The following is a 22,884-nucleotide window of genomic DNA, read 5'->3' as shown; positions in this document are numbered from 1 at the left end:
CAAAACTCAAAACGGTCTACCAGTTTACCTATCTCGGCTGCACCATTTCATCAGATGCAAGGATCGACAACGAGATAGACAACAGACTCGCCAAGGCAAATAGTGCCTTTGGAAGACTACACAAAAGAGTCTGGAAAAACAACCAACTGAAAAACCTCACAAAGATAAGCGTATACAGAGCCGTTGTCATACCCACACTCCTGTTCGGCTCCGAATCATGGGTCCTCTACCAGCATCACCTACGGCTCCTAGAACGCTTCCACCAGCGTTGTCTCCGCTCCATCCTCAACATTTATTGGAGCGCCTTCATCCCTCGCATCGAAGTAATCGAGATGGCAGAGGCCGACAGCATCGAGTCCACGCTGCTGAAGATCCAGCTGCGCTGGGTGGGTCACGACTCCAGAATGGAGGACCATCGCCTTCCCAAGATCGTGTTATATGGCGAGCTCTCCACTGGCCACCGTGACAGAGGTGCACCAAAGAAGAGGTACAAGGACTGCCTAAAGAAATCTCTTGGTGCCTGCCACATTGACCACCGCCAGTGGGCTGATATCGCCTCAAACCGTGCATCTTGGCGCCTCGCAGTTCGGCGGGCAGCAACCTCCTTTGAAGAAGACCGCAGAGCCCACCTCACTGACAAAAGGCAAAGGAGGAAAAACCCAACACCCAACCCCAACCAACCAATTTTCCCCTGCAACCGCTGCAACCGTGTCTGCCTGTCCCGCATCGGACTTGTCAGCCACAATCGAGCCTGCAGCTGACGTGGACATTTACCCCCTCCATAAATCTTCGTCCGCGAAGCCAAGCCAAAGAAAGAAGATCTGACAGAGCAACCTCATGCGTTTTTTGGATATTTTCTTGCCATTTTTGTACTCCAAGTACCTCATAAGCTCCTTATTGCCAATATTTGCTATGCATCTCCCTCTTTTTTCTTAACCAGATCACCAAGATCCCTTGAAAACCAGGGATCACTATGACTTGTAATTTTTCCTTTTATCCTAACATGCAAACTTTGCACTCTCAAAATTTTGCCCTTGAAGGCCAGCCACTTTCCTTGTGCACCCTTGCCATAAAACAACATATCCTAATCCACTCCTCCCAAATCCTCTGATTTCCACAAAATTTGCCTTCCTCCAATTTAAAATCTCAACATGAAGACCAGACTTATCCTTTTCCATAAATAACTTGAATCTAATAACATTATGAAGGCCGATTCAACACTTATCGTTGTCTGCATCAAGCCACAGATAATTTTAATATTTTTTTTAATTTAATTGGCGCCTTACACATTGTTTAATTTCAATACCATGATGATTTCTGGTCCAGGAAAAACCAAAGCAATTTTCACCTCAGTCTGGAATAAATGAGCTACCCAAAACAAAAATAGATGTCCAAAATAGATCAAGTATTAAACATCACGAGAGTATTCTCTTGTGTAGTGTTTTACTTTATGGGGCCACAACCAAAGTACTTTTTAAAAAAAGAAAAACAATTCAGACACAATAGAAAGTCCAAACACAAATTATGGCCAATTTTTATAGATCTCAGACTCCTCCTGAAACACTTCCTTGCAGAACTACTTTGAAATTGAATCACTGTGGAGTCACTGCTCTTGAAAGGTTGCAACTAATTTATACAAGGAAATCTTGCATAAGCAATTAGATAAATAACTAGATAACCCATTTAGGATCTTGGCTGAGATGATTAATCAGAGCACCAGGAGAATTTACCTTTTTCAGATTGTGCCTTTGGATCACATGCATTCTCTGAAAGGGCTTTATTTTATTATCACATTCAAAAATTCAGAGTGCTGCATTTGAAGTCAGACTACATCAACTTCAAGAAGAGATAAAAACACAGAGGCTTGATTTGCCAGTCCCAACAATAACTTGCATTTTAAAGTACCAAGACATGCCAAGTTTCATTGCATTTTTTAAAAAATTGGCATCAAAACAATTAAAGAGCTCATTTGACAGATAACCAAATTCATGGTCAAAGAGCTAGTCATAGTTGGAAGAGGCGAAGTTACGGACAAGCTCAAGGATGAAATGCTAGAGCTCTGGATCATGGCTGCTGATAGCAATGCTGGCAAATGGAGGGATTACATTTCAGAATTCAAGAGGCCAGAATTGGAACAAAATCAAATTTTCAAGGATTATTGGGTGTGAGGTTGCAAAACAGTAAAAAAGGGGAAGGCCAGAGTTCAAAAAAATTATCAAAAATCATGGGGTCATACAATTATAGATTGAATATTTATAACAGTCTATTTATTTCTAGTCTAAAAAAAACTCACCTTCCAACACTTGATCCAAGGCCCTGCAAGTTATATTGCTTCTTATGCCTCCACAAACATTTTTGATGGAGCAAGGGTTTCTTACTCTGCTACTCACTCAGGTCAAGCTCCAGACCCTTAGCACTACCCGAATGAAATAATGGTTCTCATGTCATGCCATTCCTTCAAATAACCCAAAAGAAAATGGAAATGAGTCCTCTTTTAAATGATATACAACCAATGAGATCAGCCCTCAAGTCTCCCAATTTCAAGAAAGCAAACCCTGCCTTATCCACATTACCTCATAGATAAAATTTTCGAGTTCTGGTAAGTCCATTACCTATTTTTAAGATCTATCCTGTGTTCTTGTCCCTGAACCTTGTGTCTGTGAACTCTTCCAAAGTGACATCCAACTCAGCACCTCTCCCCTCTAATTCTCATCTTTCTCATGTCTGATTTTAATTGTTCTTCCATTGTTGATTATGTCTTCAGCTGCTACAACTATTGACATTCCCTCGAGAGCATCTGCTCCAAATGATCTCCTTTTTAAGGCAATGCTTAAAATCTAATTGCTGTGATTTTTTTTTGTGTGTGTGTATGTATGCTTCAAATCAAAGCAATACTCTAAGGAGCTTTGGAATTCTTTTCTGTGTTAAGGTTTCAGGTTTTTAAAATGTCATGAGGGTTTAAATTCTGGCAACAGTGTTACTTTAGGTAGTCATGTCACTGAGAAAAGTTCATGTATTGTAAGAGATGATGGAGTTGTATAAATTGTATTTTTTCACAGTAACTACACACTGTTTAATTGTGCAGTAATTTCTGCATAAAAGATTATGAATTAGAAATGGTTTGTAACTCCTTTTTGTACCTGTGTTCTATTGCGATTAAATTGGTGTATAAATACTTCGGAAAAGCAAGACCTGGCCATTAATATTTGCAAAACAAATAAAACTCAGAATGGCCTTTTTTTTAAATCTTTGATGGAGTATGTGTTTCAAGAAGGTAGATTTAAAAACCAATGGATATCTATTAGTCTGGGATGAAATCAGTTTTATTACTCTGTCCTTGAGACAGTGTAAAAAACCAACAAAATACATTCTATAAAACACATTGAAATATAGCAAAAGAGCATGCCTGAATGTCCAAATAAACCAGCCATCTCTACATTAAAAACCATGTAAGAAAACACAATGAACATTTTATTAGCAAACAATACAACATCTTTCAATGGTACATGCCATTACAGCCCAAGTTACTCAGGACTATTAACTAGTGTGATATCTTTTGCTTTCATGGGTAGTTCCTCAGGACTAGGATGACCTTGTTCCACGATGGTGTGAATGGCGGGATAAATAAAGCTGCTGCTTTACTGCTCCAGTGACCTGGGTTTGTCCTGACTTCCAGTGAGGTTTGCGAGGAGTATACATGTCCTGTGACTACACACATTTCTTCCTTGTCCTCCATTTTCAGAATCTGAATCTATTGGCATGAACAAATCATGGATTTTGTTGTGTTGCTGCAGCATACATTCATATAAACCACCTTACAAAAATAAAAATTGTGCACAAAACGTTGATCTGATGGCAGCAGGAAAGAAGCAGTCCTTGTGCCACTGAGTGCTTGTCTTCAGGATCCCAAACCTTTTTCACTGATGGAAGCAGAGTGAAGAGAGCATAGCTTGGGGGTCCTTGAGGATATCAGCATCTTTGAACTAGGAGGCTGCAGATGCTGCAATCTGGAGCAACAAATAATCTGCTGCAAGGTGATGAAGGGTTCTGGCCTGAAACTGACCATTCTTTTTCTTCCACCTGCTGAATTCTCAAGTAGATTATTTGTAGCTGTGAATGATGCTGGACAATTAAACAATTAGCCAGCAGGTGCCTCCTCAGACATTTCCATCGTTAAAGATGGTGGGACCCAACATGTGAATGTTAAAAAAGCAGTGTTTCCCTTGTGCTCCCTCAATTAAGGATGCCAGTCTCCAGCTAATCTGATTGTGCATGATACTGGACAAACTGCTGGAGCACAGCAAAGGCAATGTGATCAGATAACCTTGGTACTGAAGATCTGTGCTCTGGTACTAGCTGCACCTCCAGCTAAGTTGTCACAGTATAATTATAGCACTGGAGCATGTGTAAAATTGTCCAGCAATATCCTGTATATCAAAAGCAGTGCAAATCTGATCTAGCTAAATCCAGCTTAATCAATCTACTGTCAACCATTAGCAACATGATGCAAGTAGTCAACAGCTATTGAGCAAACTATCTCCAATAATAACCTACTCACCAAAACTACTCACCGGTTTGGGTTTTGCAAGGATAACTAGGTTCCAGTCATTGCAGAGTTTGAGAGTCAATATATACAATCTTTGGCATCTGGATTGAATTTGAGTGCAGCATTAAGGCATCCTGGTGAAATGAAGTTGATAGACATCAGAAAGAAAGTACTAAATGGTTGGAGTTCTACAACACATAACAAAAGATAGTTGTGGATGTCACTAGCAATCACTTGTTTTGTCAATAATTTTCCATTGTAAAGTTATCAAGTGCTTGTGATTGAGTTGTTTATTTCCATTTGCCTGGATTAGAGCAGCTCCAATAATATTCAAGAAGCTCAACCCCATCCAGGAAAACATATCCTGCTTGGTTGGCATCTAATCAACTGCTCTGAGCCTTCATTCCTATCAGTATGCTGTGACTGCATGTGTATCAACTGCAAAATGGCCTGTGGTTATTTGTCCAGACCACTCTTGACAGTACTTTCCAAATTTGCAATCTTCACCTTAGGGAAGCACATGGCTAGTAAGTGCATAGGATCATCAGGATTTGCACATACGACTTCGTCTCATACCATCTTGACTTGTAAATACATTACTAGTTCTTCAGTGCCATTGGAGAACCTTCATCTAGTAGTAGAGTTTTAGTTTGATTTGGAAAGTCTGTTCAGCACAGACATGTGGGCCAAAGGGACTGATTCTGTGCTACATTGTTTCATGTAAAAGATAGGTTGTTCAAGAATGTGGCTAATAACCTTGAAGGCATTTAAGGATGGGCAATAAATGCGAGATTGCCAGCAATTACAGATTTTTCTACACCCTGCCAAAAAGACATGTTGTGGGAGAAGCATCTTGTTAATTAATTATTAGATGTTAATTTTTTGATAATGACTAACTAGTTCACTTGTTTGAAGGAATTGTGGCTTCACATGGATTGAAACAAAATGCCACACATAAGGAGGTTTTGAATAGTCTACTACTTGCTGGCTAGAGTAGTATTAATGCATATTCATTTGAGTTCCTGTAACTTCGGCTATTACAGCTGAAGGATATTGCTTCACAGTGAACCAGGAAAACGAGACGTGTAAACAGAATAAACTAAAATTGAAATTTGATTTTGCAATTTTAGTGCTATTGTTTAAGCTATTGGAAGCTTGTGTTTACCTTGGTTTCTTTCTCAATTAACATGCAAAATAACTTTTAAGTAAGTTTTTATTTTACATTCTCATTTTTATTGGACTACACACATTCAAAGAGCCACTAAAGCAATCACAGCTGCTTTCTTTTAGTAAATTTTGATGGGCGCGCTCTTTAAGAAAACACATGATTGTCGAGAGTCAGGACTGTGTCGTATTAAAAAGCAAAATCGGATTAGCTTAAACAAATCTAAGCCATTTAAGCAGGAGTTGGTTATTAATGTTGCTGTTTCCATTGGAGATGGTTTTGCCATTTGAACTGAATAAATGATATTTCTGTATTATTGAAACATAAAAAGCAGAGTAAATGGAAATTCTTAAGGGATGAGACTTTGTACAATGGAAAAGATATTCTGTTGAGCTCTGCTGCACGTTCAGTAGGGAAGAGAAAATGTGTGAAATGCTCCCAGCACCTTCATGGGGTTAATTTTGAGATAGTTCAGGTGGTTTCACTCATCTTGTGAGTCACCACTTAACTGTTTTATGGCTGAATTGCAACTTGGATAATGTATTGGACTATAGATATTCATATATCAAATACACTTTTAGTGGTTGGAAGGGCTGAGGATTGGATTGATCAGTGAAAAATAATCATAGTTTCTCAGCCTGGAAGCAGGCCCACAGGTCCAGCTTGTCCATGTTGAACAACATGTCATCCTGCTTTAGTCCCACTTATCCAGGTTAGGCACATTCCCCTTGAATCCTAGATTCTTCGACTCTTATAGGCAGGCGCTCGTTATTCACCTTGCCCATGGCCCTCATGATTTTATGAACCTCGGTAAGATTTTATAAATCTCCTCTCTACCTCCAACACGTGAATGAAAACAGGTCCCAATCTCTCGCAGTAACTTCCCATAATCCTAGCAACAACTTCATAAGCCTCTTCTGAAGTTTTATAATAAGCCAACTTTTATAATATCCTTCCTCTTTCTTGGCAATCTTTCTTAAGACAGTGCTTCTTGTAGATGTCCTGGATGGTGTGAAGTCTGGTGCCTTTGATGTTCCAGGCCGAGTTAACAACCCCTGGAGTTTTTTCTCGTTCTGAACATTGGCACCTCCATACAACAGTGATTTAACCAGCCAGAATGCTCTCCACAGTCCTGTTGAGTTTTTGAGAATCATAAATCTCCTCAAATTCCTCACAAATTATAACCGCTGGCAACCCTCCTTCAGGATTACATCAACATGGAGTCTCCAGGACAGATTCTCAGTGATGTTGACACCCAGGAATTTGAAGTTCTTGATCCTCTCCACTACTGAGCCCTTGATGAGGACTGGATTGTGTTCTCCTCACTTCCTCCTGAGGTCCACAATCATCTCCTTGGTTTTGTTAACTTTGACTACAAGGTTGTTGGTGTGACACCACTCATCAAGCTGATCTATCTTCCTCTTGTATGCCTCCTTATTGCAGTTTGTAATTCTGCCTTCAACTGTGGTGTAATTGGCAAATTTGTAGGTAGTATTGGAACTATGGCTGGCCACACAATCATGAGTGCCTCGGGAGTGTGCCTGTGTTGTCAGTGAGGAGACCCTTTCAGGTGGACCCTCCGCCTTGAGGCTGGCAACAGGAGCGAATTTAAAACTACAAACGCACCTTTCAGGTGGTAGCCCTAAAAGTCTGCTGCAGTGTTAACTGGTCCACCTGAAAGGGCCTATTCATATCCAGAGGCGTCTCCAGATCTGATAGAGTGGGGGTGACAGGTGCCACAGTGCCACCCGTCATAAATGTGCAGCATATGCAGCTCTGTGTTTCCCACAACGGTTCCAGCTGCGTGGGGTATTGTGGGTAGGGAAGATCGCCATTGCTAGGCCGTGTTTTGAGCCGCAGAGTGCGGCCCCGGTGCAGGAGTGGCCAGTCGGGCTGTCACAGCCCACACTGGCTGCTCCCCGCACCAACAGCCCATGCCAGCCATCCCTGATGTAGTCATCAGCCCCCCCCAGTGCGCATTCAGGTGCCATTCATAGCGCCACGCTATGCTGATTATCCCTCCCAGAGGAGGGCTGGTGATTCGGTTTGGCTGAATTCAGGTGTGTCTTTAGCCACAGGGGCGGGGGAGATTTTGTGGCTGTACAAGGGGGTATTCAGACCACCTGAAAGGGCCTATTTGTTCCAATTCATACTGACTGTGGTCTTCCAATGAGTAAGTTAAGGATCCAGTTGCAGAGAGAGGTTCAGAAGACCAGGGTATGGAGCTTGTTGACCAGCACTAAGGGAATAATGGTGTTGAAAACTGAACTGTAATTAATGAGTTGTTATTTTTGAGGTGATCCAGAGCTGAGTGGAGAGCCAGTGATATTTCATTTGTTGTGGAGCAATTGTGACAATAAGCAACTTGCAGTGGGTCCAGATCTCTGCTTAGGTACCTGTTAATTCTAGCGACGACCAACCTCGCAAACCATTTCATCACAGTAGATGTTAATGCTACTGCACGATAGTCATTGAGGCAGCTCACGCTGCTCCTCTTGGACACCATGACGATTGATGCCCTTTTGAAGCAGGTGGGAACCTTTGACTACAGCAATGAGAGGTTGAAAGTGTCCATGGACATGATGTTCCAGCCTCAGAGACAGATATCACAGATTCCTCAGCCTTTGCAGGGATTCTCATAGGCACTGTTGGGTTCTCCTTCTCAAAGTGCGAATAGAAGGTGATCAGCTCATCGGGTAGTCAGGCATCTATGGTATTCACCCTTGCTTTGTAGGCTGTCATGGCCTGCACTCCCTGCCATAGCTGATGCCTATCAGGATCAATCTCTAGCTTCCTCTGGAATTGCCACTTTTTTTCCCTCCCATATGCCAAAGACATGCAAATTGGCACATTTGCATCGATGAGCAATAGAATCTAGAGAATGAATGTGAAAGTGGGGAAATAAAATGAGATTAATCCAGGGTATAAGTTTATAGACCCCTAATGGTCAATATGTATCCAGTGGAGTGGTGGGGGAAGAATGCAAATTTCTGTTTCGTATAACTATGACAATTAAATTCTGCAGATTGCAGTAACTGATGAGGGTAATGGAAGTCCTGCACTCTGCCACAAGGAAGACATGCCATAGGAGCAGGCAGATCATTTAGCAGGTGGTGCACATCTTCTGCATTATATGCTGTGCTCCTGCAAGCTCTTAACAAATCTTCCCTAATTTTGTGTGGTCGTGAACTAGATATCCCACCAGGATCTGAATCTTTGTCTACCTGCTAACATCTCAAGGAAGCATTTATTTCAGGAGTCTGGTGTAAGATTATGCAGCTGATAATGGGCTGTTCATTGAAGCCGATTGACTTCAATACTGGAGATCCTGACATAGGAGGAGAGTAGGCTGATGTCATTTGTTTTATCCTGCCAATGGGTTCAAAAGATTTTGGATAGACCACATTGGATCTCTGCATTGGTTTCAGATGCCTGGTAGTAACTGGCTTTTGTTTTAGAAACAATACGAAGGGCAGGGATTAGACAGTTGACCACAAGCTTAGTGTCAGGTTTGAAACCCCAAACTCCAAACACTTTTGCTTAAACTGCCAAAGTTCATACTGGTCAACTGAATGACGTGGCTCCCAATCTTTGGAAAGCAATCAATATTTTCCAGTTGACTGAGCATTTCTACCCATGGATGCTGCCTGTCCAGAGTTCCTCCAGCAATTCACTCTTTTGTAACAATATTAATATTTGGGGAAATTTTATAAGATTTAGAGTAGGAAACATACATTCACATATTTTAAAACATCTTCTTTGAAATACTGAAGTTCTCTGGACAATGTAAGCACCTTTCACAAGTAGTTGTTAATTGAATGGAGGTCATATAATGCTTGACCATTGTCTTGCCGGGAGTCATGCTGCCTATCAGTGCCCTTTCTACAAAGTGCTCACAGAAAGGTCACTCCTGGATTGTTTACCTAAGCTAACAACAGATGGGAGCAGAAGAACTCCTGTTGCTTTGCTCAGGAAGGTGGGGGTTTTGCAAGTCATGAGTCACATGCTCTTTTTGGATTTTAGGTTAGAAAAGAGAGTGAGTTGAATTAACAGCTGTCAGTCAGTCAGTGTGTGGGACACTGACAAGTAACAGAAAGTGCAATCCAGGGAAAACTGTTTGAAACTGATGAAAGCAAGTTCCAGAGCAGTAGATAGCTGGAAGTGCTATCTGTCTGATGTTTCTCTTAAAATAGAGGAAGAAACTCTGTGGTAGCTTGAAGAAAAAGGTTACCATCTAGAAGACTCCAATGGGGCAAGTTTCATCAACAAGACCCTGAGGTGACTAGTGGAGTACCTCAGTTGTGGAAATCCTGGAGCAAACCTTACAAGAACCTTCCTGAGCAGTAAACATTTATCTTTCAAGCACCAAGCCTGGTGAACTTTATACATGTTAAATTCTGAGCACAATATGGTGATTGCCTGCAACCAGAAAACTTGGAAGGAGAAGTGAGATTGAACTGTGAACCAAAGAACTTTTCTTGAATTTACACACACATTACATACACGTGCACTTAGAATTAGAAGGGGGCAATTTGGGTTAGTATATAGTATAGTATAAGAATTGAGTTAAGTTAAAGTTTGATTCTATTTTCATGTTTGAAGTTGATTAAAAATAACTTTTGTTTTGAAAGTCACTTGTCTTGGTGAATGTCTATTGCTCCTGGGTTTTGGGGTCCTTTGGGCTCGTAACACTTGGCTCAACATTTTCCAGAGTTATATCATCCATTATTTCCAGAGGTCAGCATTGAACAGAGGTCAGCCAGGGCCTTTTTTATTTGCCAAAGTTACATACAAAAGATTAGGCCTTGTATTTAAGTATTTTCAGTCAAAATACAGTCCCATTCTCTCATATGTTTAAGTGAAAAAAACAAGACTATGGCTTTCAGCTCTGCTTCCAAGAATATGCACCTATGCAACCATCAGCTACTCATTGCAACTCAATGAGTGAAGTTAGCAAATACAAGTTACGATATAGGAGATATTACACAACTGATCATGGCGATATAATATCCATACACAATAATATCCAACTAAAGTCACAAATTCAGTTGTTTCAGTGCAATTAGCATAACATTTGAAGGCCCTTCATTTTTTACAGAAGTTAAATTGTATCCGGCCTCAAGGAAATTGCTAACTGTTGCACTTTTATTACTTTTTGACATCTGTACTTCACAATTTCGAAGTTACTTGTCCTATATTCTAACTGAATACTAGTCTCTTTTGACCACTGCTAGCTACTCTCTAAAATTCCAAGAGTCAATATAATACAAGAGAATTATTTATCCACAAAGCTTCCCAAATGAAAACAGCAAATGGTCAACACATATTGACCATAAAGGCACAGCAAAAAAAGAGCTCATACCATACTTGTGGCTCAACCACTTTTCAATAAATGTGAAAATCCCTCTCACATTCTGCTCTTATTCAGGAACTTCCTTCATTTTAAATATTTCAGTTATTAAATTTTTAAATATCACTGCATCTAGACTGATACAAATGTTGGCGTTGAGGAAAAAGACTGGGCAATGAAATGGCAGATGGAGTACAGTGACGAGAAGTGGATGATCATGCACTTTGGTGGAAGGGATAAAAGCAGACTATTTTGTAAATAAGCAACAAGCTCAGAAAATCAAAGTCACATACGAGTCCTCGTGCAAGACTCCCTAAAGGTCAACTTGCATGTAGAGTCAGGTGCAAGAAAGACAAATGGAATGCTAGCATCCATTTCAAGCAGGGATGAGGCTTTAGAATGCATTTTGACAGACCACACTTTGAATATTGTGAGCAGTTTTGGGCTCCAAATTGAAGGAAGGATTTGTTGGCATAGGAGAGGGTCCAGAGGAGGCTTAGAAGGATGATTCCTGGAGTGAAAGGATTTCACATGAAGGTTTTGGAGTTTAGAAGAATGAGGGATGGGGTGGAATCTCATTGAAACCTATCAAATATTGAAAGGCCTGCAGAGTGTGGATGAGAAGACAATATTTCATATGATGGGGTAGTCTGAGGCCAGATGGCACAGCATCATAACACAAAAAACATCCCTTTAGACAGAGATGAGAATGAATTTTCTTTTTACTCGGGGGTGGTGCGTTTGTGGAATTTGTTGCCACCAACAGCTGTGGAAGCCAACTCATTAAGGATAAGGCATAATTGGATAAGTTCTTGATCAGGAACGAAATCAAGTATTACGGGGCGAAAGAAAGAGGATGGAGTTGAAAAGTACAGTAAATCAGACATGATGGAAAGATGGAGGCAAAGTCGATGGGCTAAATAACCTAATTCTGCTCCTTTATCTTATGAACTGAAAGCAAATTCATAGGCAACAAGCTGCACACTGATTTACTTAAATCGTATGATATGAAAGTGATTTTAGCCCATTCCTCAGTGAATAGTCTGAGATTACACAGACAGCAACTTTGTCAAGTGACCGTGGTGCACCCACACAAAATACACATTTTTTCCAACAAGATCACATTCTGGACGAGCAGATTACAATTTTCATCACGCCCCCCCTCCCCCCTGCACAGACGCCTCCACACCCGGTTCTGATTTAACTCCTACAGTTTTGCAGCCCCACTCCAGCTTTAAGCAATGGGCAAGCATTTTGCCTTCTTGGTGAAATCACTAAGATTTATGGTTGCAAAGAAAACCAAAATTAAAGGAAAGTGAGGATTGAACCAAGTTGAGAAACTTGGCCCGGACTTTTGCTGCTGTCCGGCTGCACTCGGAGCTTTCTCCCGCTTCGGCCATCGCACACTGTGATCAACCCCCCCCCCCACCCTCCCTTCTGGCTCAGTGTCACACCCTAGCCCAGTCTCACGATCAAATCCACCCTCGCTTCCCACACCCCCTCCCCGGGGCCGGGGTCATGCCCCCTCCCTCCCAGCCCATACCCCCCTCCCTCCCAGCCCATACCCCCCTCCCTCCCAGCCCATACCCCCCTCCCTCCCAGCCCATACCCCCCTCCCTCCCAGCCCATACCCCCCTCCCTCCCAGCCCATACCCCCCTCCCTCCCAGCCCATACCCCCCTCCCTCCCAGCCCATACCCCCCTCCCTCCCAGCCCATACCCCCCTGCCTCCCAGCCCATACCCCCCTCCCTCCCAGCCCATACCCCCCTCCCTCCCAGCCCATACCCCCCTCCCTCCCAGCCCATACCCCTCTCCCTCCCCAAGATCCTCCCCCCTCCCCAAGATCCTCCCCCCTCCCCAAGATCCTCCCCCCTCCCCAAGATCCTCCCCCCTCCCCAAGATCCTCCCCCCTCCCCAAGATCCTCCCCCTCCCCAAGATCCTCCCCCCTCCCCAAGATCCTCCCCCCTCCCCAAGATCCTCCCCAACCCCCCCTCCCCGGGATCCCCCCCAACCCCCCCCTCCCCGGGATCCCCCCCAACCCCCCCTCCCCGGGATCCCCCCCAACCCCCCCCTCCCCGGGATCCCCCCCAACCCCCCCCTCCCCGGGATCCCCCCAACCCCCCCTCCCCGGGATCCCCCCAACCCCCCCTCCCCGGGATCCCCCCCCAACCCCCCCTCCCCGGGATCCCCCCCAACCCCGCACATTCCGATAGTTCCAGCGGGGGCGGCGCCGCACTGGCTGAAGGGGGGAGGGGGGGGTGTTGAAGTGGAGGCGACTGGAAACTTTTACCGCCGTGGCACAGTCCGAGCCTCCTGGACAAGGGACCGGCGTCCTCGCCCAGCCCTCCCTCCCTCCCTCCCTCCCCCCCACCCCCCCACCCCAGGGCCCCGGACCCTGACCCTGACCGTTAGTGTATGACGGACGCGAGTTGGGTGGGAAGGAGACGGTGTGAACGACCCCCCCCCCCCTCCTCTCCAGTCACCGTCCTCGCATCTCCCCCGTGTTGCGCAGCCTCCGTGGCCGGGAAACACGTCCTGTTAATCGTGGCCCAGGCTCCGGCCCCGCGAGAGCGGCGCTGCCACCGTGTCCGGTTCGCCGTAACGCGAGGAGTTTGTGGGGGGTCCCGCTCGCCGTCACTCACCCGCCGCTGGTGGAACGTGGTGTCGGTCGCGAACGTTCCACGGGTCGGGTCCGCGCGTGTGTGAGCGCGCGCGCGCGCCTTTCGCTCGCGGCCCTTCCGTCCGCGCGCGCGCGCCGCACCAACCCCCCCCCCCCCTCCTCTCTGACTGAAGAGATTTCCTCTTGCCCACAATCCACCGTTGGTCGGCGGCGAGGTAGGCGGGCGAGGAGGAGGTGGGGGTTCTGACCGCACGGCTCAAGGGGGGGCGAGGGCGACGGCGAGCTCTGTGTCCCCACGGTTGCCAGCCTTCGGCGCAAGGAGGCACCGAGGGCCGGTTGGTTGAGGGATGTGCGTCCTCCCCCAGCGCGTTCCCTGCACACGGCGAAGAGCAGCATCTGGAGCCGCTGAGTCCAGCGCGCGCCTGGCGGCGGCGGCTGCACCTAAGGGCGGGCGGGCGGGGGGGGTCATGTCGGTGGCCGCTCCTGCTTTGGAGACAGGTGGGGTGGAATCGTGGCACGTGCACCAGCTGCTGCTCACGCTTGGGTCATGCGTGGAACGGGCGCCCGGTGTCTCCTTCCCCGGGGACCCTCGCACCCCACGTCCCCGGCTCCCAGATTCACGAGTAACACACGAAAATCTGCAGACACCTGCAAATGCTGCTTGGTGCAAAAGATGCAACGTTTCAGGCTTGAGCCCTTCACCTTTGGGAGTTCTGTGGGATCCCCTCTGTAATCCTGCTCCTCCCCATGCCTCAAGCCACATGTACATTGGATGAGCGAAGTTGCAACCCCTCTTGGCCTGTCTAAAGAGGCATTCTGGTTGCATTCTGGTTGCATTTTAGCCCTACCCTCTATCTTTGGCCACCCAGTGAGGAAGGGAGATGTCCTGGTCGCCTTGCTCCTGGGCCTAGCCGAACTGCCCACTTGTGGCACATGGAAGCCAGTGGCTCAGGGCTCCCCCAGCAATGAAGTGCTGGACATCCTCTGGGGGCTGGGGGACGTTCGCGCCTGGGCGTCTTTGGAAAAGGAGTACGCTCTGTCCACGGGAGCCATGGAGGGGTTTTGGCAGCACTGGGCACTATGGGATGCCAATGACAGGGATGGGATGTGTCCGTCATCCTTGACAGGGATGGCAATATTTTAATATAACTGGATAGTTGTCTTGTGGTTTGTATATAGTAATTGTTGGGTGACTCCAGTATATTTGTGCAATGACGTACATGAGAAATAAAGTTTTTTTTTTAAAAAGGGCTCAAGCCCAAAACATTGTTTATGTATCTTTATCTTTGCTCTATAAAATACACTGTTTGATCTGCAGATTTTTTTCAGCATTTTGTCTGAACTCCCAGATCAGATTCACTGAGCAAGTCTGCCTGGTGTGTTGGGTAAAATGGAGCATTTTGGAACAACCAAAATGCCAGCCGATTTAGAAGAGCATTTTTGTTAAATATCAAAATAAACAATATTCACAATAAAATTATTTATGTCTATATATGACCGAGGGAAAAAAATGCTGTATAGTTTCAAAAAAAAAGAAAATATATGTAAATATAAAAAAATACGCTTGGTCGTATATCCACCAGTCCTAACTGCTGCGTGAGTGTGATAGTGACTGTCGGACGATATCCCAGCATTGTACACATCACAGCATCTCTCTGTGTTGCCATTCAGTAAGCATGCATTATTCAAGTTAATCTAATAAATTTTCGTGCTGGACTAAACTATTATTGTATTCAACCCCAAAGAATGCTGTACAGGTATGTGACTTCGACATACCGTGCTAACGTACTTGCGTCCATTTCGAGATCCAACCAGTCGGTAAGAACGGAACTCTGACGTATATCAGGGTATTAAATATAGAGTGCAAGATCTTTTCATATTAATAGTGTCATATTCATTTGTACATTCTGTTAATGTACATTGTAGTGTTAACCATTTTTTGCACCATTGACACTAATTTGCCCATCCCCAGGGTTATTCCACCTTCAGTACTCCAGTACCGCCCATCTTTAGAATTGTTATTTATGATTGATGCAGAAACCCCATCAAACAACAGGTTTGAGGGACTTCTCTGCCAATCTCAGATAACAACTCTGAAGATAGGCAGTACTGCTCATTGATTGCCAAAGAAAACTTCAAGCTCATTCCCTGTTGTACTCCTAAGTGGCTATGGCTGACTACAGATGTATAGTAATGATACATTAACTGACATGACCGACTCCAGGAACATGTGACTTGAGAGGGAGCAAGCGTTAACAGTTGACACACACTTATGTACACCAGTGAAACCCACCAGGTTACCAGCAATTAATCTGGAATATGAATGCAATAGTACAGTGATAAAAACATAGCAAACAAGTTTTCAGAACTAGTGTTTGGTGGAAAGGGTATTACAGCATTTAATTCACACTAACATTGAAAGGTCCTGGTAGTTAGCCCTTTAAGTGTAGACAGAGTCCTCCAGAATCCTTGCTAGATTTTGATCTTTCTTCAGTAGAAGTAAAATTTAATGGGTTCAATTTTCTACTGTGATGAAATGCTTTGTGAGGTTGATCATGGCCAGAATGAACTCATACCTAAGTAAAGACCAGTCCCACTGCAATTTACCTATTGCCACAATTGCTCGGCAACAGATGGCATTCCGCTTAGCCCTGGATCACCGAGACAATAGCAGCACGTACATCAGGCTGTTTTTTCATTGATGACAGTTCAGCTTTCAACGCCATCACATCCTCAGTACTGGTCAGCAATCTTCAAAGCCTGGGCCTCTGCACCTCCCTCTACACCTGGATCCTTGATTTGCTTATTGGAAGACCATAGTCAGAACAAAGCAAAAACAGCATCTCCTCACTGACAGTCAGAAGAGAACCATCTAAAGGAATTATGCTTGGCCGACTGCTCTACTCGCTCTACCCCTATGACTGTGAGTGGCTAGGCACAATTGAAATGCCATCTTCAAACTTACCAATGATGATTGTCGACAGAATCAGAGGAATGGCCATGAGGAAGCATTGATAGATTGATAGCTAGATCAGCTGTTTGAGTGGTGTCGCACAGCAACCTTGCACTCAATCTTATCAAAACAAAGGAACTGATTGTGGACTTCAGGAGGGAAAAAATCAGAACACAACCCCACGATGGGGTTAAGAGCTTCAAATTCGTGGGTGTCAACATCTGAAGATTTATCTTGTGGCTTCCATGTCGATCCAGTCATGATGAAAGTTCATCAGTGGCTATACTTCATGAGGAGTATGAAATTTGGTATGTCATCAGAGAGTCCTGCAAATTTCTACACATCTTGTGTGTTCTGCTACAATGCGTTTAATAAAAAGTTTTAAGAGTTTCCCCATGCTAAATATTAAGCTAGTTCTCTTGTAAATAGTGTGTAATGTTATATAGCCAACTGGGATATGGCTGACAGTCCACATTCAAAAGAAAGAAATACAAGTAGGGAGATAGCAGACAAAAATGGCCAGGTTCAAATAGAAGGAAAGAATAACCTATCTAAACCATAGTGGAGAACCTCCAGTGGCAATCCATTTTCCCACTACATGGAACGCTGCCATTGTCAAGCAGCAGCAATCATCAAGGATCCTCACCACCTAGCACAGGCTCAGTTCTCATTGCTACCATCAGGAAAGAGGTCTAGGTGCCACAAGACTCACACCCCCCAGGTTCAGGAACAGCTGCTACCCTTCCACCATCAGACTCCTCAACAATAAACTCAATCAGGGGCTCATTTAAGGACTTTTTATTTGTACATTTTATTGATTTTTTTTGGCTTCTCTGTATTGCATAGTTTACATTTCTTTTTGTTTACATGTGTATGTTTTCTAATTTTTTTTGCACAACCAATAAGTTAGAATTCTGCCTCAGTTGCAGGAAAAAAGAATCTCAGGATTGTAAGTGATGACATGTATGTATTCTGTCAAGAAATCTGAATCTGAATTTCGATTCTTGCTCCATTCCCATGCCGACAAGTCTGTCCATGGTCTCATGAACTCCGAGACTGAGACCACCCATAAATTGGAAGGAACACACCTCATATTCCTTCTGGGCACCCAACCATATAGGATTAACATTGATTTCTCTGGCTTCTGTTAGCCCCTCCCCCATCTCTCCCCTTCCCCCACCCCTATTTAGCTGTCTCTTTCTCTCTTCCCCTTTTATTTGTCTCCTTTCCTCCATTTCTGCATTCACAAAGCCATTCCCAACCCTGATCAATTCTCACCTTTCCTGTCCTATCCATGTCCAATTATTACCTTTTCTCAGTTGGCCTGTGCTCGTCTCCCTTCCCTTTCTTCTCTTCTACCTCAACCTTTTTATTCAGGCACCTGCCTGTTTTTTTTTGCTCATATCTTGAAGAAAGACTCAGCCCTGAAACATCTGTTATCCATCTTTGCCTCCTATAGATACTATGAGAACTGATGTTCCTCCAGCATTTTTGTGTTTTTACTACCATCTCAACATCTGCAAACTTTTATGTTTCAAGCTATCTAAAAGTGGTGACTTTGATAATGAGTCCTGTCAGCTAGGTGAAAAATGAGTTGTTGTTACTTGAGCTTGCATCATTTTAACAGTGCCATATGATGGGGAACTTCCTTTACAATTTCCACCAGTTCCAAGAAGATTCTACCACCCAACATAAATTATTCTCCTCTCCTCCTTCAGCATCTCAAAGGAATCGCTCCCTTCATGATTTCCTATTTCCTTCTTCTAGTTCCCACCCACCCCCATTCCCTGTCATATGGAATTTTCACATGCAATTGGGTCAATGCCTGTCTTTTCACCCCTTCTTGCCTAAACAATCTTTCCAGTCAGCCAGAAATTCACTTGTAATTCTTCCAATATTATATTTTACATTCAGGGTTCACAATCTGGCCTTCTCTACATTGAAGAAACCAATGTGGAGCCACCAGCACTCGGCTCCAATAATTTAATCCAGTACCACTTCTCTGTAGATTGTAATTTTCATGGATTCCTGATTTGCTGTTATTTCTCCTGTTACTTTCCTATTTCTTTTCATGAACACTGATGTAAAATATCTGGTTAATTCATCTTTGTTTTCCATTATCAATTCCCCAGAGGCAGTTTCTTTGGAACAAATGCTCACTTTGTTCGTGTGTTTCTAGTTTATGTACCCCTGCAAATCTATTTCTGGATAACCTCATCAAATAGAATAATTTTCATTCATTAGTAATTTTTATTCATTCTTCATGATTGTATCTTTTGCCCTGCCTTTGTACAATTATATGTTTATCCTTTATTAAGATGCTACTTTTTCTTAGACGAGGAAGGGAGCAGAGCTGTGCAGCTAGTAGAGTCACTGCCTCACCGCACCAGAGACTCAGATTAATCCTTGATCTTGGGTGCTATTTACTTGGAGTTTCCATATTATACCTCTTGCCATTGGGTTTCCTCCAGTCTTGTGCTTTCCACACACATCCCAAAGAGGTGCAGGTTGGTAGGTTAACAGGTTGTCCCTAGTAATTAGTGCAGTGAGAGGTGGAATCAGTAAGGGAGTTAAAGTGAATGGGGAGGTGTACTACAAGTGTACCATGGAGAGCATTCTGTCTGGTTCCATCACTGTCTGGTATGGAGGTACCAACACTCAGGACAAGAAAACACTCCAAAGGGTTATTAACTTGGCCAGCGACACCACGGTGGTTAGTCTTCACTCCATCAATGACATCTACAAGAGATGGTGTCTTAAGAAAGCAACCTCTATCCTCAAGGACTCCCACCACCCAGTCCATGCCCTCTTCACTTTACTAGCATCAAGAAAAAGCTACAGGAGCCTGAAGACAAGCACCCAGCGGCGCAAGGACACCTTCCCCTCTGCTATCAGATTCCTGAATGATCAATGAACTACAGAGACAACTTTACTTTGTCTTTTTCTTGCGCTATTTTTATTTATTTTACAAGATGGTTTATAGAAATGTTTGCAATGCAACGCTGCTGAAAAATAACAAATTTTGTGACAGGTTCATGACAATAAATTCTGATTCTGAATAAAAAATGGGATTAAAGTAGGATTAGTGTTAAATGGGTGACTGATGGCTGGTGCAGACTTAATAGACCAAAGAGCCTGTTTCCGTGATATATTTATGACCCTACCAGGTGATAGGCCACCTCTTGGTATTTCCTATTGTTCTTTGCCTATAATCCATATTTTGAAGTGCTTGCCACTAAATGTCCAATGGCTTAACTTGTGGATTGTTACCTGCACTTTTTGCATTTTCCCCAAATTTCCTGTTCCACAGCATTTCATGTTTGCTTTCTATTAACATACATGTGTACTTAAACCAGAATTAGTCTGTAAGTTCAAGCAAGTTTAGTCTTGTCTTGTTGATGTTCATATTAAAGAGCAGCAGATCAACTGACTGAGGTCAAAGAAAAAGAGATGATTTGACATAGATTTTGTCAACAGGTGTTGAGCTCAAAATGCACAATTAACTCACCCCGAGCACATTGATTGAAAGCATCAAGACAATTTCAGCTCATTATAATTATTTTTATGTGAAATCAGCATTAACTGCGTTGTTGACTAGCTGACTACACCAACATACGGCTCAATATAATTTCTTGTGAACAGCAATTAAAATTATTCTCCATTCCTGAATTGCTTAAAACTAATCAAAAGGGAAGTGAAATGTGACTGCAAGAAATGTTTATATCTTTTTAATCATTCTGTTTTTTTGGGAGATGGATGTCCCTTCAGTCTTTATTACCATTCTGTAACTGTCCTGGAGAAGGTGCTGATAAGCCATTTTGCTGAACCGCTTCTGGCACTTCCTGTACTATCAGGGATGGAATTCTAGTACCTGGATGATGAAAGTGCTGGCATCATACAAGAATCTGAGGCAAAGCAGGGCTGTACAGATTTAGACCATAAGAACATGACATTGGAGCAGAAATAGGCTATTCAGCCCATCGAGTCTGTCCTGTCATTTAATCAAGAACTGATCCATTTCCCCACTCACCCACACTGCCCGGCTTTTTCTCGATATCCTGGCTAATCAAAAACCTATCACTATCTTAAATATATCCAGTGACCTGGCATCTGCAACCACGTGACAACGAATTTCACAGATTTACCACCCTCTGGTTGAAGAAATTCCTCTGTGTCTCTGTTCTAAGCAGACACCCTTCAATCCTGAAGTTGTGCCCTCTTGTCCTAGTCTCTACCACATTGGGTAACAACCTTTTTACATCTACTCTGTCCACACTTTTCAACATTCAAAATGTTTCAGTGAGATCCCCTTCATTCTCCGAAGTTCCAATTAATACAAGCTAAGTGCTATTAAACACTCCTCGTATGGTAATCTTTTCATTCCCAGAATCATCCAGTGAACTTTCTTTGAATCCTCTCCTACTTCTGCACATCTTTTTTTAAATGAAGAACCCAAAACTGCTCACAATATTTCTAGTGAGGCCTCACCAGTATCTTACAAAACTTCAACATCACACCCCTACTCTTATATTCTATTCCTCTGAATATGCCTTCACCATCATCTCAACATGCAAGTTTACCTTCAGGGTATCCTGCAAGAGGGCTCCTAGGTCCCTTTGGATATGGGAATTTTCAAATTTCTCCCCATTTAAAAAATAGTCTGCCCAATGATTTTTCTACCCAAGTGCATGATCGTACACTTACCGACATTATATTTCATTTGCCACTTCTCTGCCCATTCTAGTCTGTCTAAGATCATCTACAGCCTTTGTTTCATCTACACTACCAGCTCCTCCACCTACATACCTTTTTAAAAAGGTACACTGGAGGCTTTGGTAGAGTTTAGAGAAATTAGGCTGGATAACATAAATGCTGGGTAATTATTAAATTCAGAAATTCTGTGTAATGGGCAGTGTTGCTTTGTTAAATGGGAGGTCTAAAAGTGGTGACTCAGGTGGTCAGGGTGGCAGATATTAAGCACAAAAGTTGGGAACTCTGTACAAGGCATTGGTGAAACCACACTTGACTCAGTTCACCAGCCTAATAACGATTAAATTGCAAAAGATTTCCACTTGGATGTTGCCAGGATAGGTGGTAGCGAGAGGCTTTTCAGACTGCGTCTTTATTTTTGAGAGTTTCGAAGGCTGAGGGTGATCGTAGTAAATCATGAGTGGCATGGATTAAGTGAATGCCTTATCCCCAGTATTGACTGTTCTTGGTAAGAGCTTGAGGTCAGGGGGAGAAATTCACCCAGAAATTAGTTTGTATCTAGAACAAGCTGCCAGAGGAAATCATCAGAGCAGGTGCAATTATGACATTCAAAAGGCATTTGGACAGATAGATGAATAAAAAGATTTTAGTATATGAACAGTAAATGGGTCTACCACTGAAAGCCATCTTGTTGAGCCAAAAAGCCTCTTCCACGCTGTATGACTCTATGAGGAGATAACCAAGTGTGTCAACAAATGTATAATTGACAGTCTATGTGCCAGCAGTAAGGTCTTTAACAAGGTCCAAGAGCCCATGGAATCCAGTGCAACATAGCAAAGTGGTCCCAAAATCAGCTTGATGATAGGAGATAATGATAGGTTTATGATTGGAACCCTGTACCATGGGGATCAGTGCTAATCATTCTCATGGTCACCTGCACAGCACTGGCAATGTTGTCCATTCCTTTCATTAAAATTGTTTTTGTGACATTTTTCATTAAGGATTTCTTTGTGCAAGATGCCTGCTCTTTAATAATTTACTTTGCTGAGGTTCAGATTCAATTACTGCTCCCTGAACTGCAAAGAGTCCAGAGTCAACTGAAGCAATGTTTTCCTCTGCTCATTAATTTAGAAATACTGTGTATCAGTGCCCAAAGTCTACAGAACACAGTTTGCACAGAAACCTTGAAGTCCGTGAAGGATACTTCACCACACTAGTGAATGTTTGCAATATCAATCAACAATAAGAAAGACCAAAAAATTGAAGAATCATTCAAATAGGCAACAACTAACCTGACAACTAACCAAAGCTTCTTTGTCTTTTTTTAAATGACTCTCATTCTGATGTCCACCACATTTTCAGTTCTGAGAGGTTAAAAGGCACTAGCGTTTATTGAATTTTAAGATGACACAATGATTAATATAATGATCTGCCTTCTCTAATAATTTCCAGAACACATGACTGCATGCACATCCTAAAGCTCGTCAGCTGGCAGCCTTCTAAACATTAGCAAGTGCATCAGGTACTGTTGGTTCAGAA

The 22,884-nt window shown here is 43.3% G+C and overlaps 1 protein-coding gene across 17 annotated transcripts in view; it reads right to left on the bottom strand.

Moving 5' to 3' along the window:
• The window catches only part of LOC138744460 (phosphatidylcholine:ceramide cholinephosphotransferase 1-like), a 166,775-nt gene that overhangs the window by 71,154 nt on the left and 72,737 nt on the right, over positions 1–22,884 (bottom strand). For 9 of the 17 annotated variants that reach the window (XM_069900657.1, XM_069900665.1, XM_069900654.1 and 6 more), the window contains exons 1-2: positions 13,705–14,048; positions 4,572–4,680 (exon numbers count right to left, since the gene is read on the bottom strand). The exons of 1 other annotated variant lie outside the window; for it this stretch is intronic. The gene's annotated coding sequence lies outside the window, so the exon portion shown is untranslated. 7 more of the 17 variants (XM_069900656.1, XM_069900670.1, XM_069900655.1 and 4 more) reach the window with 6 other exon arrangements.

Source organism: Narcine bancroftii, chromosome 10 (genome assembly GCF_036971445.1).
Source record: "Narcine bancroftii isolate sNarBan1 chromosome 10, sNarBan1.hap1, whole genome shotgun sequence".
Lineage (NCBI taxonomy): Eukaryota > Metazoa > Chordata > Chondrichthyes > Torpediniformes > Narcinidae > Narcine > Narcine bancroftii.
The sequence above is the reverse complement of the archived record's forward strand: the minus strand, read 5'-3'. Positions and strand labels throughout refer to the sequence as shown.